Genomic DNA, 14,779 nt, shown 5'->3' with positions numbered 1-14,779 from the left:
CCGCTCTCCCGGGCGCTCAGAATTCGTTCCACAGTGGAAATGTGAGCATCCTTGAGTTTCTTTCCCGGTTCTAGCAAAACTGCAGCAGCTGGGGATGCGGCTTGATATGGACAGTCTTGGACAGACAGATGGAGAGAGATGGACGGGCAGGCTGAAGAGAGAGGACAGCACGAGGGGAATATTGAAGGGCAGAGATGGAGACACGGAAATGGTCTTCCTACGGAGCAACGAGGGCGAAATCTCCCTCTTTCTCCATGCCTGGTACTGTTTGCAATCTCTCCCTCCACACAGGGGTGCAGAGTGGGCAGCTCTCTGCAGACCGCCGATCTTCTGTGGAAAGACGAAAATCACAGCCGCAGTCTCGGGCAGATAAGCTCCTCGCTGCCGGAGCCCGGGACCGAGAGGGCAAACTAGATTGCTGGGAGATCTTCCAAGGGGAGAGGTGGCCAGATCCCAGTTTCCGGGGACAGCCGCGCACGCAGCGGCGAAGGGTCCCCGAAGTTCATTACCCTGTGACTTTGTGCCTGTCGCTGCGGGCCGGGTCTCTGGTAATATCTCCAGTAGCGTTCTGACAGGCAGCCGCGGGGAGGGGAATAGGGCGTCCCTGGCCCACTTAGCTTTTCCCCCAACTCCTGGCGGGGTCTGACGTCAGCCATGTGCGGGGAGGAGATGGGAAGAGGGAGGGGGTTAAATGCTAATGATATTAATGAACCTGCAAGCGGCTTCCAAAGAAAATGCAAGCGCTCTCGGAGCTGACGAGTTAAGAGTGTGAACACAGGCGAGCGGCTCCGTGCGTGCGTGATGGTGAGGACGGAGCCGCTCTTGTAATAAAAAAAAATATGAATTTTTATATTTCACGGCAAGGGAGGAGGGGAGGGGTGACGGGGCTCTCTCAAAACGCTTTTCCCTTCTCTCCAGAGTGCCAGACAGATAGATTCGTGGAAGATATTGGGTAGCTGTGTCTGTGTATGATTGTGCGCGTCCGGACATTGCCATGTGAGTTGGTTCATTGTTGGTCCCGTGCCCTTTCTGTTGGGTAAAACGTGGATCTGGCCCGAGGTGAGTAATTTATTCATTTTGCAACTATCTATGGAAAGCCAGAGCTGAGGACGCGGTGGGGACTGGGCTGGGCTCTTGCGGTCCCTCGGCCTTGGCGTGACGGGTTTGGGCATCACCGCGGGGAGGGCTTCGCCAGCTTCTTGCAGGCAAAACCGGCCAACCCGGAGCTGGCGGAGTTCCTCTCGCCTCCATTACGTGTACCCAGCGGCTGGAAGGCAAAGCCTTCCCTCTTGCGGTTGGTCCCCAGCGGGCGTCGCTGGCTTCCCCCTGCAGGCCTGGGGACTCTGGAGAGCTCCGCCACCTTCCTCTCCACCCGGGTCGCCTATCCGAAATCCTAGAGCTCTCTGGCGTCTTGGTCGTGGCGCGGCGCGGGGACAGCGCGCGCCGAGGGAGCGGTGATCTCCGATCTCTAAGAGATTAATTCTGTTTAAGCTCCCTCGGCCGCTTGAACTTGTCTAACAAGAGCTTGCCAGCCTCTCCTCCGGGCGTGGGCCTGGCCAGGGGTCAGAGGTCACGCCTCCAGCTCTCGAGACCGAATTGGAGGTTGGGGGGTGGGGGAGCGGTGGCCAGCGCTCCTCTTCGTCGCTAGCCCACCCTCGCCGCAGCTTCCTCCTCACCCGGCCGCAGTGTGTTTGCAGTGCCTGCTGGCGTCCCCGGTGTGCCCGCTTGGCCCTGCAGGTCTAAGGCCCGGGTCCCAACCCGCAAGGACTGTACTCTCACGTTTCAGGCCGCAGCACGTGAAAGCAACTTTCCCCGGATTGTCCGAGCCTGGGAGGCAAGGAACCACGAGCATCACACACAGCAACTACCGGGCTCAGGGCCAGGCCACCTGGAACAACCGAGAGCCGGGGGACGGTTTCTCGTACCACCTCTCCTTTATGGTCTTTCAAACTAGGACCAGTATAACGTACGGTGGGAATTTTTAGGTGACAATGAGGGAAATTAACATTTTTTTTGACAGTCATCCTGGGTTATCCGCAAGTCCTGCTTGTGGCACAGCTTAAACTCGAACTTGGTGCGCAGAGAGGAAAGGCATTTCCGGTTAGGGTTTTAGAGACAGGGTGCCAGGCTCGGCTTTGGGTCCTCGGGTGTAGCTCTTGTCAGAAATCCAACTGATGCTGCCGCCGCCAACACCACCATCGCGATGTGGAGGCAGAAGGGGGCGCTTGGTCAAGGACAAAGGACTTCGAGTGGAACTAATTTGCCGCGGGCAAGGATGTGGGCAAGTGGGGGTGAGAATTAAACACCGACTTTGTCTTCAGGGAGAAGTTTAAGGATTTGTGGGCAGGAAGAGAACTAGGGATTTTTCAGGTGCTCCGTCTGGAAGGCAGAAGGATTCCAGACGACTCCGACCCCTCTTGCCTGCTGACTCATTTACGGACACCAAAACTTGTGAAAAATACTCCCAAACTTGGCACAATTGACCCCCAGTCAAAATTGGAATGTTCTTTCTCCAGCCACCAACTAACTCTTCATCGAACTAGGTGTGCCAAGAAGCCCACTAAACAGACACGGGTGCACACACCCCACCCCCACCCCCCACCGAGAGTACGATACAATTCTGGCAAAAGCCACAGGGGCTACCCACCCCGCAGCATATGCGTTCTGTATTCTGGGCGCTCGACTGTAATTATCCGCGCGCTTTGCATAATTCACAATACAGTTCTGAAATCATCGTGATGACTTTCTGGCATGATTGGTTCGGTGGTAAAGGCAGCAACTAGCTCCAGAATAGGCTGGCGGGCTTAGGGTTCTACAGCCCCTAGATCTGCAGAGAAGCCTCTGCTCACGCCAACTAGCTGAAGGCCACAGGGACCCTGGCTCTAAACTTTGGAAAACTGAAGCTAATTGGGACAAGGCTCAAAGAAAAATCTTTAGCAGAGCAAAGACTGACTTCATTTCCCATCCACTGGCCTAACACGCTGCCCGTCTCATAGGAGGTGCCACAGAATGTGGGAAAGAAAGGAGCCCTTGGCAGACTTCCCGAGGGGCCTGCTTGAGGCCCAGCGAGGAAACCAGGAGATGGGAAATCGGATCCTGCCCATCTAGCTGTGTACCTTAGGCAAGTGACTAGACCTCTCCGACCTTCAGACTTATTTAAAAAAAAAAAAAAAAAGATTGTGTCTTTGTTCAGCTTCCAGTTTCCAAACTTTTTCCTTTGAGACTCTTAAGGTAACCGATTGTTACGAGCAAGCTCCACCTGTCCCGGGAACATCTTTAGCAGACACAAAGATACATTTTTACATTGGCAAAAGGGAAAAGCCAAATCTAGAGTTCCTCTAGACCAGGTCCAAAGCTAGCCCCTTTTCTCCTCTGTTGCCTCTGTTTGTCTGTTTTCATGTGTCAGCCTAGCTGTGTATCTGGTTTTCCTGGAACTCACTATGTAAAACAGGCTGGCTTCGACTTCATAGAGATCCTCCTGCCTCTGCACCCTAAGTGCTGGGATTAAAGGTGCCTACTTCCCCTCCCCTCCCCTCTTCTGAATCTGCTGCCTTAACCTAAGCTAAAGCCTGCAACCCCAGCCAGGTTTATTTCGTTGAAGGATGATGCTATTTTGATTAAGGAGAAAAATTCAGGCAACAATAATTAGCCCCCACCATGTGACACTTGGGGGTGTAAATTAATGGTATGGCCCCTTTCTTACTCAAAGAGACTTGGTGTGGGTACAGACACATAAAAATGGTGGTTGGGGGCAGGGCTGGAGGTTTTGGCTCAGCGGTTAAGAGTACTTGTTACTGAAGCAGAGGACTTGAATTTGAATCCTTGAACTCACGTGGAAGCTCACAACCATCTGTAACTCCAGTGTGGAGGTCTGACGCCCTCTTCTGGCCGCCATGGGCACCAGCCATGCATGTGGTGCACAAGTATATGCAGGCAAAACACCCATGTACATAAAACAGTATTTTTAAATCTGAGACAGGGTTTCTCTGTGTAGCCTCAGCTGTGCTGCAACTTGCTCTGTAGACTATGCTTGCTTCCAACTCACAGAGATCCACCTGCTTCTGCCTCCTGAGTGCAGGTGTGAGCCATTGCCACCTGGCTAAAACGGTATTTTTAAAATGGTATTTTAGATTGAAGTAAATGCAGGAAATACTTGGAAAGTATACGGAGGTCCCCAGATCAGTGAGCAGCACAGTGGGTTATACACAGATCCTGGAAAGTTGATCTTGGGCTGAGGGCATGCGCTGAATGTGCTGCCTCTGAGACCTGCTTTTACAGACCTTTCCTCTGTCCAGTCAGTTTAAAGCAGGGCTTCAATCCCTGTTAACTAGGCTATGTGAGAGGACCCTTCTAAGCCCCAGGGTGAGGGACCAGCTGCATGTGGTGCTTGCTCTGCCATTCACTGGCTTCCCCCTAAATGATGCCAAAGTCTCCTTTCTCTTCCCCTCTCCCTCGCGTCTAAATGGAAAAGACCTGAAGGGTGGAGGTGGGGTGTTGGGGTGGGGGTGGGGAGGCTGTAAGCAGCAAGCCCTGCTGAAGTCAGTGTGGAACTCAGCCCTTTCCTTCTTTACATGTCTGTCTGCATGAGGGAGAAAGGTGCTTTTCAGTTACTTCTAAATTTATTGCTAGCCAGCCCCTGGTTATGGCTTGCCCAGTAGGTGGGCCATAGGGCAGAGCCTAGCAGGTAGCAGGTGTCCAGTAAGGTTCTGCCAAGTGGCAGGCTGAAAGAACTGTTACCAGCCTTGCTTCCGATTCTTCAGTTCTTCCAAGGGCCTCTTGACACATTGCTTGGCTGCTAACTCTACTCAGCAGAGAAACATAGAGAACAATCCAGAAAGCAATTCCAGCTCCTCCAGAACACAATGGGTACTGAGTTGCAGACTTTTTTTCTCAGCACAATGCAGGACAGTGCTACTAAGACTTGTTCATTATAAATCCTGTCTCTGTATTTACACACACACACACACACACACACACACACACACACACCACTTGGCAGAAGAAATTCAACTCTAGAGTCAATTAGAGAGGAGAGACTTCTAGAGTCTCACTGCACCTTGCACTAACAAGACTCAAATAGAAGTATCTGCCCTGCTGGGCTGTGGTGGTGTGTGCCTTTAATCCCAGCACTCAGGAGTCAGAGGCAGGCGGATCCCTAAATTTGAGAGGAGCCTGGTCTACAGAGCAAGTTTCAGGACAGCTAGCACTATGAAGAGAAACCCTGTCTTGAAAAACAAATGACGAGGAAGATGAAGAGGATGAAGAGGATGAAGAGGAGGGCCCTTCAAAAAACAAACAAACAAAACCCTGCCCTTAGTCACTCATCTGAAAATACAGACCACATTAAGAATCCTGGTCTCTTGATGCTCCTTAATATCCACTGCGTAGCAGGAAGCCACCCCACATCTCCTAAATAGGCTTCTGGAAGCTCCAGTTACAGGAGCCTCACTGGATTCCCACTGAAGCCCTGAGAATTAGGAGCAGTGTCCTGTGCGTCCTGAAGGGACAGGAGGCTGTGACTCAGCCTCCTTTCTTCACACTCCTTCAAATGTCCCCTCTACCACTGCTTAACTCTGTGTCCTAAGGGAGAGTAATCCTGGGCGGTCTTTTGCTGTTTTGTAGATGGACTTGTAAGATTTCCAAGATATACATGGAAAAGGCCAATGGCGAGAATACACAATCACCAAATCAGACCAGCAGGGATCGACAAACTGGGCCTCTTAGCTTAAAAACAATCATTTTAGCACTAACAGAAATAATTGTTAATGTTAAAACATGTATCCGGATTTAAACATGGCAGCACATTGGAGAATACTTACAGTCTTCAGTATCAGTCCCTGCCAACACAGGGAAACAGCTAACATCCCAGAATGCTTTGTTTCCAAGAGATGTAGTTCACACAGTACTCTGTTGTCCTCAGTAATTTCAGAATTCACATCACTTACAAAGATGCAGAGTGGCTATTTAAGGAAGTCTGCTTAAAAAAATAATTTTAAAAACCCCTCCAAAACAAAGCAACCCCCCTCTTTTCTCTCCCTCCCCCCAACCCCAAGTGCTTGGGCAAGAAGGAGTCAACCAGTGGGATTCACAGGAGGTCCCTAAGTCAAACGCTGCAGCTGTGTTTTTTAAAAGGGTTGGATAAACTACAGCCGTTAATAACATCTGTATCCGTACAGGCTAAGACGATGATAGAGGTAATGAGATCTCATGCTTCAGGGCATAAGATGATTACTTGCTGGGAGCACAGGATCTGGCCTTTCAGGTACCAGAGTTCATAACTCAAGGACTAAGTTGCAACAATTTCTCCTCTGGAAAATTTCACTGGAATGAAATTTGAAGTCTGACATTTCTGTCAGATCAGAGTATTAACTAACGGAGTATTCAATTCAAATCAGCCCCTCTCTCTCCACCCCCACCTTCACCTGATACACTTCACTTGTGTCTCTGCAAGACAGGGTCCCCATGTTCAGGTGCCCTTTCTTATGGCTGAAGTTCTTGGGTGTTTTCATGCCTTTTAATGCTGAGTGGATACTAAGTAACTAACTATTCAAAAGAACAGTGAAGACAACAAGGATATATAGTCTTGAGTCCCCGAATTTATGCTCAGGTACAATAGTGTATACTTAGCCAATTTTATATGCTTCACGTAGTTGGTATTTCTAGTTGCTGTGGTTAAATAGTGCCTCCAGTTACTTATGTACACTCGGGGTGTGCAAGGCATGAATTCATTCCAAAGGTCCTCTTCCCTAAAGTGGTTTTTGTTGATTGTCATGCTGAAGATTAAACCCAGGGCCAAGCATCACAGTGAACACAGTTTTGCAAACTCCCGTGCAAGTGTTAGCAGGGTAAGGCTACTTGTACGCACCCAATGTCAACCAACAGGCTACTGGGAGAGGTTGATACCGGTTCTTTCCAGCACAGTGGTCACAGCCTCTGGATATGAAGACCATTGTACCTCTGGCTTCATCGCTGCTACTAAGGAGTGTTCTCTTTGCTTGCAATCCAAAGGGCTGTTCTGGAGCATATGACTGTTTATGAGATGTTTAAGTGACGGTCAGAAACAGGTTTGGGTTTTTTTTGGGGGGGGTGGTGGAGGGGGGATGCTTGCAGCTGTTGAGTTGCAGACAGCCATGGGAAATTTGTCAGGCGCTCAAAGCACCATCGTTAATAACCATTATTCTGTTGTCTGGGATGTTTGTTTAAATACTGTTGACACTGTGTGCGTATTGTCATCGTCTCTAAATTGTAGCTCTTAACCGCTGAAATGTTGTTGAAGACCACCTAGGGTTTCCTCCGAGTGGTGCCGAAGCGTGCATTCACCTGATGGGTAAACAAACAAAAAAAAAAAAACAGATTTTTTTTTTTGGTTTCATTTTTTTTTTTCCTCATGTGCAACAAGCAAGATATTTCCTGAAAGGGAGGGGGAAATTGCTTGGGTACAGTTGAAACATACTGCGGACTGCGGAGACCCCACCTTTTGTATCTTCCACAGGGAAATAGAAAATGAACGAACCGAATTAATACAGCTCAGGTCTTCGGCACACTCGCGAATCTGTGTAGTGTGACTGTATTTTAAAGACTAGCCATTAAGTGAAGAGATCAGCAACTATTCTTCTCATCAACCGCGTGCTACCCCCACTTAAATTTTGCTTATTAAGTGAGGTCATTCGGTAGGACGATGTCTTGGTGGGTGGGGGTGGGGGAGTCCAGCAGCCCGACTCCCAAGTTGAGCGCTGCAGATCATGGCCGGGCAGTACAAAGCGTTTTCTATCTTGACTTATGAGGAGACAATAGCTGGTCCTACAAAGGCGCCACCTGTGACTTAACTCGGTTGACATCTCTGTTAAGAAGGGCAGAAGAGGGGTCGCACGTGCACACTCGGATCATGCCAGCCTGACCCACCTTTTGGGCTGCCGCAAGGTGGCCCGGCTCTGGCTAGGGCTTTGGCCCTCGGTTGCAAAATGGGGAGCTGGGGAAGGAGAGGAAACCCGGATTCTGGACGCCCGCGGAGCCGAGCCCTGGACCAAAGGCTCGCGCGCCTGCCCTGCCGCCCCATTTCACAGATGCGGAAAAGCGCGGTGCGAACCCGGGCCACTGGCCGCGGGTGAGCGGGGGTCCCGGGTGGGGCGGCGAGTCCTGGTCTGGGGGGCCCAACCTTCAGACCGGTGGCTTTTTGCTTTCTTCCCGAAGGTCGCTGCTGACAAATCTATCTATTTGGGGCAAATTGTCAGTGAGAAACTTCCGCTCGAACTGCGCTGGACAAAACGCGCTGTTTGAAAAGGGTAAATCCCGCGGCCGGCTCGGCCGAACAATGCCGCGGGCTGAGCGCCGGGGGCGGCGCGGGCCGCACAAAGGGCGGATTAATTGGGGCCGCGGCGGAGCGCGGCGCTCCAGCCCCACTCAGCCCGCGCCGCGGGGCGCCCCATTGACTGGGCCCCGAGCCCCACTTTTCACAAACTCCAAACAAAAGTCAATTTCTTTTTTATAAGGCGGGGGGAGGGGGCGGCCGCCGAGATTCTCCACCCGCTTCTTGCTTTGGGGGGCTCCGGGGGAGGGACAGGGAGTAGGGGGACACCAGGGTTGGAAGGATGGGGATTGGGGTGAAGATCCTGGAGGAATGGTACCCAACAGAAATAGAGACCCTGAAAGGACTGGGATCCCCTAAAGTATGGGGACCCTTGAAGGATGGGAACCTCTAAGGAACTTTGGTGGGACCACGGAGGAACAGGAACTCTAAAGGAACAAGGGATGTGAACCCCGGGAGGAAGAGGAAAGGGGTCTCAGGGGACTGGGAAAAGGGGGGCCGAGGATGGAGGGGGACGTGGGTGTGGCTGCCAGACCACTGTCCCCGCCCCTTCTGTCCTCTGTGGAAGCCCTCTCTGGGGAGCTTCAGCCTCCCTGTCACACCCACCAGGCGGGGTGGGACACAGGCGCCCCGTCTTGAGAGTGGCTCCGACCCTGATGAGGAGTGGTCCTCTGGGTTGGGGGGGGAGTACAATGCAGGTGACTTGGGAGACAGAGAGGAACACCCCCATTAGTGCTCGAGCCCTGGCAGATTGGATCACCCGTGTGGCTACCACACTTAGCAGCTACTGTGTTTTGACAGGAGGACAGAGGGGCCGTTAGTCTATGATGTGAGGTCTGGGACCACAGACTTCTGCAATTGAGTGCTGGCAGCATATTGAGAGTTCGAAGCCAGCCTGAGCTACTGAGAGAAATTAACAGAGAGAGTGGGGTGGGGTGGGGAGGAAGAGAGGGGAGGAGAGGAAAGGAGAGAGGGAGGGAGGTAGAAGTATGGATGTGGGGGGCGTGTTAAATGGGGAATCATAACCTGTAACCAATGACACTAACTGGAAGAAGTGACTTATGGGAAAAGATAATGTCATTACTCTGTAGACACACATGCTTGGGGAAGTGATCATGATTTTAAAACAAACATAAATTACAGATTCATCATTGTCCACGATCTAAACACCACAGACAGTGGAGTCTGTATCCTCCGTCAGGATGAGAGACCAAGGAGGAGTGCAGAGCCCTCTTGAGCTGACACTGAGATGAGGAAGGAATTCCTTAACAATGGATGCTTTCCCCAGCTTGCGAGGAAGGTGGGTGTTGCCTACTAAACCTCCCAGTCCTGGTCAAGAGGCAATGGCCATAGTCCTCAGCCAGAAAAAGCTTCCAGCTGGGCAGGAGCTACTTGTGGTGTCTGTGTTGTGTGTGTGTGTGTGGGGGGTGGGGGCTGGCAGTAGATAGAGGGCTGAAGCCACCAGCTGACAAGAGGGGTTGGGTTTTCTGAGGAAATTGTTTCCTGTGTCTTCTCTACCATGGCTTTTTTTGATTTAGAAGCCTTTAAGGGTTCCTGTGGCATCCTTCCCAGGGGATCCAGGCACGCCTCTGGGTGGGCACAGTGGAAGAGTTTGATATCAGGTACCAAAACAGTGGCATTAAGGGATAAAAGAAATCTTGAGGAACAGACTGAAGAGGGCGGAAGACAGAGACCTGGACCTGGTGGTGTCAAAGCAAGAGCTGGTGGACAGACCTGCTGGAAGAATCCAGTCTAGGCTCTGATTCAACCACATTTTAAAGCTGTCGATTTGAAAAGATCTCTGAGCCAGACAGTGAACCCTTCCAGATTTCTGTTGAATCTGAGGCTGTGAAGAATCAAGGACAAATATTTATCTAAAGATGTCACAACTTTGAATTTCAATGATAACTTCTCTGCTAATTTCTGGTCGGAATCTAGAGCAGCTGTGGCTATTGTGTATTTTGAATTCCCAGAAGAGGAATTTGGGAATCCATGTTTTCCCTCCACCAGTCCTCAGTCTGCTTTCTTTCGGTTTGTTGGTGCCTTTTGCAAGTGCAAACAAATAAATACTGAGACCCTCAGCTTATTGTGAAAGTTAGGAACTCCTGCCAAAAATTAATATAGTATTTGGCCTTTATCAGCAAGTATGGCCATGATGCTGAGTGTAAAAAGTCTGCCGTCGTGCATTATGGGATGAAAGAACGAGCCCATTGTTGAGACCGCCATGCCAAAGCGATGTGTGTGCCTTAGATGTTGCGTATGGCTCCTAACGGGTTTGTAACCGCAGCCTCTAAGAGTGCCTGGCATAGTTGCTTATTTTACAGATGGAGTTCTGTTGAGCATTTATGGGAGGTCCATTCACATACAGGGTGATGGCCATACTGATACTAGGCCTCCCCGTGACTCTCTGGCTAACTTTTTTTTTCCTTTTAAAATTCGTGTGTGTCTGTGTTGTTGATGGTCCCCACCCTGCCACCCCCAGACAGGATTTCTCTGCATAGCTCTGGCTGTTCTAGAACTCAGGTGTGTAGACCAGGCTGGCCAAGAACTCAGAGATCTGTCTGCTTCTGCCTCCTGAGTGCTGGCGTTAAAGGTGTGTGCTGCCACCACTGTGTGGCGCTGTCGTAGTCGTCGTGGTCTTCGGCGTTGTCGCCGCCGCCAAAGCCAATGCCTGGTGTAAGCGAGTTGAGCCACCTCTCCTGCACTCCTTGGTTAACTTGCAAAACAAAGTTTGAAGTACTTTGTCTTTTAGGAAAAAAAAAAAACTTATTTGGAGTTACTCAGTGTGGACAGAGGTTCCAAGTGTGAACCCAGCTGAAAAGAAAGGAGGACTCTTGGCAGCTCAGGTCGCCAGAAAAGTACAGAAATGGTAGGGGAGGGGCAGAGGCCCAGATCAGGAATCCATAGCCAGGAGCCAAAAAGAAAGCCCTGCATCTCAAGGACCTCTAGGTTCAATCAGTCACAGGATGGGAAGGTGGTTGTGGGGCCAGACTGTAATTCTAGCTCTTGGGAGGTAGAGGCAGGAGGACCACGGTCACCTTCAGCGACAGTGAGATTGTGAGGACAGCCTAGTCTATGGTACGAAGACCAACAAAAGGGAGGGAAGAGGAGAGTGGAGGAGAGGAAGGGGCAGGGAAAGAGAGGGAGAGGAAGAAGAGAGAGGGGGAGGGGAGAGGAAAGAGGAGGGAGGGAGGAAGAAAGGGAGGGGGACAGAGGGTGAGGGAGAAGGGAGAGGAGGAAAGGGAAGGAGAGGGAGACATTGAAGGTTTGTATTTCCAAAGCCTTGCGCTTCTGAGTCTATCAGTCCTCTGAGCTTCACCCTGCCCAAGAGTGAAGCTTTTAATAGCCTATCCTCCAGGAAGCAGAGTAGAGGAGACAGTCTGAGCCTCAGCGCACTAATCAAGGTCACGGAATTAAGATATGGTTAACGTTTGATGGTGAGCTGTATCAAGCCAATACAATGGTTTCCAAAATATCCGCACAAGTAAAAGAACGAGATAAAAGCATGCAGGGGAGAGTGAAATGAAATGCATGCTCACGCCTGAGCAGCGGTGTTAAAAATGAGAATTTTAGTGTCCACAAGGAGGCCACAGGGACAGCATCACCCACCCCTTCCCAGCAATGCATTGTGTTACAACCACACACCCCTGGGCACCGTGAAGTTTACTTTTTTATCAACTTTATATGAGCAGAAACAAACGTTATGTAGTCTTCAATGGGTTGTGCTTTGTTCTCTCTCAGTGGGTTTAATACTGGCATTGAGTTAATTGTGGCACTTCCTCCATGTGGTACAGCCATTCTCAGTGGTGTATAGATGTCGTCTGCTGTGGGGATGTGACACAGGTGGTTAATCTAGAACCTTTAGTGACCTCTGGGGTTCCAGCTTCTCCAGATCCTCTTCATCTTCTTGGGTCACCTCTTCCTCCAGTTCCTCTTCCCCCTGCTTCTCTTCTTGTTGCCCTTCCTCCAGCGCCTCCTCTTCCCTCTGCTTCTCCTCCCATTTCTGTGGAACAGATCTGGCCATCTCTGCCTCCCAAATGGTGGAACTGAAGGCAAGCACCACTCCACTTGGCTTTGTCGTGTTTCTGTTCTCCCAAATTGTTTACTGAGTTTTATAGTTCTCCTTCTAACCTTTAAGTCCTTGCCCTAATTAGACTTGGTTTTGCAAATGGTGTGAAGTGGGCGGTTAACCTGTATTTATTCAGGGTAAGTGTGTCTTCTCAGTAATAGTGATTGGGTTTTTTTCCTCAATCATTGCATTTATTTATAAGGTATCATGTGCATGCCATGGCATGGGTGTGCAGGTCCGAAGACAACTTGCAGACCTAGGTGCTCAACTCTTACCCTGTGGGCTTCAGGAATCGAACTCAGATTGTCAGGCTTGGTGGCAAGCTCCCTTACTAACTGAGCCATCTCGGCTGACTCCAATCTTTTTGTAATAAGGTTTACTTTTTTCTCCAAACCAGCAATGTACAACTTTTGTTAGACTTAAATGATATATTTTGCTGTTATGATGATTCCTCTTCCTCTTCTTCTGTTTTTGTTTTTTGAGACAGGGTTTCACTGTGTAACCCTGGCAGTCCAGGAACTCACCCTACAGACCAGGCTTACCTCGGCTCACAGAGATCCACCTGCTTCTGGCTCCCAAGTGCTGGGATCAAAGGCCTGTGCTACTACCACCACCCAGCATTAATGATATTTTTCTAAGCATTACACTTTTTTATTAATTGCTGATTGACAAATTCTTTGATGGATCATAATAATTTTCTTTGTTTCCTTGGGGTTTTCTGCATGGCCAGTACCAGCATTTGCATATGGCACGTTTGTATCTTTCTCATTTCTTCTAACATTTGTCTTGTTTTCTGTTTGCCATCTCAGGCTAGGACTCTGATACAGTGTTGCATAGAGTGGGGCAGCATTAACTCTGTTTCCTTTGACATTAAGGAGTAGAGGATTTAGGGTGCAAATGGCTGTAGAAGTAGTGTGTCTTTTTAGTAACTTAGGTAAAAATTTTCTTTCTGTCTTTTTTTTTTTTTTTTTCTTTTTTAAAGACTTATTTATTTTATGTATATGATTACACGGTTGTTGTCTTCAGACACACCAGAAGAGGGCATGGGATCTCACTATAGATGTTGTGAGCCACCATGTGGTTGCTGGGAATTGAACTCAGGACCTCTGGAAGAGCAGCCACTGCTCTTAACCACTGAGCCATCTCTCCAGCCCCCTCTTTTTTTTTTTTTTTTTTTTTTTAAGATTTATTTATATGTGTACACTCTTGTCTTCAGGAACACCAAAAGAGAGGGCATCAGATCCCATTAGATGGTTGTGAGCCACCATGTGGTTGCTGGGAACTGAACTCAGAACCTCTGGAAGAGCAGTCAGTGCTTTTAGCCTCTGAGCCATCTCTCCAGCCCCCCCAAATTTTCATGTCTAGTAATTTTATGGCTTAATCCTTTAGCTACACGAGATTTCTTTCTTTCTTTCTTTCTTTCTTTTTTCTTTTTCTTTTTTTTTTTTTTTTTTTGCGACAGGGTTTCTCTGTGTAGTCCTGGCTGTCCTGGAACTCACTCTGTAGACCAGGCTGGCCTCGAACTCAGAAATCCGCCTGCCTCTGCCTCCCAAGTGCTGGGATTAAAGGCGTGCGCCACCACCACCCAGCTACACGAGATTTCTTATTTTAAAAAAATATTGTTCTTTCACATCATAAAATTCTTTCATACAACCACTTTGATCTTCTCTTTAATTAATTGTTAACATTGAGTCAGGCTGGCCTTGAACTCAGATCTGCCTATGTCTGCTTCATGTGCCACCATGCCTGGCTTTTTTCCCTTAATTTTCCATTTGTTATATTATTTATATACTACTCCACTCTGCACACACGGGGCACTCGTGCTGAGTTCAGGTTTCCTCTGCTTTTGCAGTTTTGTGCTTTTACATTCACAGCTCTCTGTAAGTGTTTCTTCCTGTTTCTTCCTGTTTCTCTGGTTGGTGTGTGCTTGGCCTCTTGGGTCTGAGAACTGGTGTCTTTTAACAACTTTAAGAACGTGTCAACTGCTATCTCTTTGGAAAAATCCCTCCTCTCCAATGTACTAAATCTCCCTGGTCTCTGCTTAGATTAAAACCTAGCATCTTCTTCAAATTTTAAAACTATTTCTTGACGGCTTTCTAGAAAACGTTTTCACACTGCTTGTTTCTGAACTATATTCTGGAAAATATATCTACCTATATTCCAGTTCACTAATACGCTCTTCTGTCTAAATGGGAAGTGACTTTCAAATTAAAGAGGAATCATTGACATGTTTACTTCCTGAAGTGTGACTTAGATCCATTCCAGAGCTGATGGAATGCGCCTTGTAAACTGTTTCTTGCTAATGTTTTATTTTCTTTGAATGTTTGTCTGCATGCATGCGTGTAAACCATGTACGTGTCGGTGAGTGTGGGGAACGGAACCCAAGTCTCCGAAGAGAAGTTTAA

The 14,779-nt window shown here is 49.1% G+C and overlaps 1 long non-coding RNA gene across 5 annotated transcripts in view; it reads left to right on the top strand.

Moving 5' to 3' along the window:
- The first annotated feature begins 414 nt into the window (after positions 1 to 414).
- The window catches only part of LOC143435300 (uncharacterized), a 74,288-nt gene continuing 59,923 nt past the window's right edge, over positions 415 to 14,779 (top strand). For 2 of the 5 annotated variants that reach the window (XR_013105467.1, XR_013105466.1), the window contains exons 1-2: positions 672 to 804; positions 919 to 1,059. This is a non-coding gene — a long non-coding RNA (uncharacterized LOC143435300). Of the gene's footprint in view, positions 549 to 671; positions 805 to 918; positions 2,735 to 9,448; positions 9,606 to 14,779 lie in introns of those variants that run through there. The other 3 variants (XR_013105469.1, XR_013105468.1, XR_013105465.1) reach the window with 3 other exon arrangements.

The sequence above is a fragment of the Arvicanthis niloticus genome, chromosome 20, assembly GCF_011762505.2.
Source record: "Arvicanthis niloticus isolate mArvNil1 chromosome 20, mArvNil1.pat.X, whole genome shotgun sequence".
NCBI classification, from domain to species: Eukaryota; Metazoa; Chordata; class Mammalia; order Rodentia; family Muridae; genus Arvicanthis; species Arvicanthis niloticus.
The sequence above is the reverse complement of the archived record's forward strand: the minus strand, read 5'-3'. Positions and strand labels throughout refer to the sequence as shown.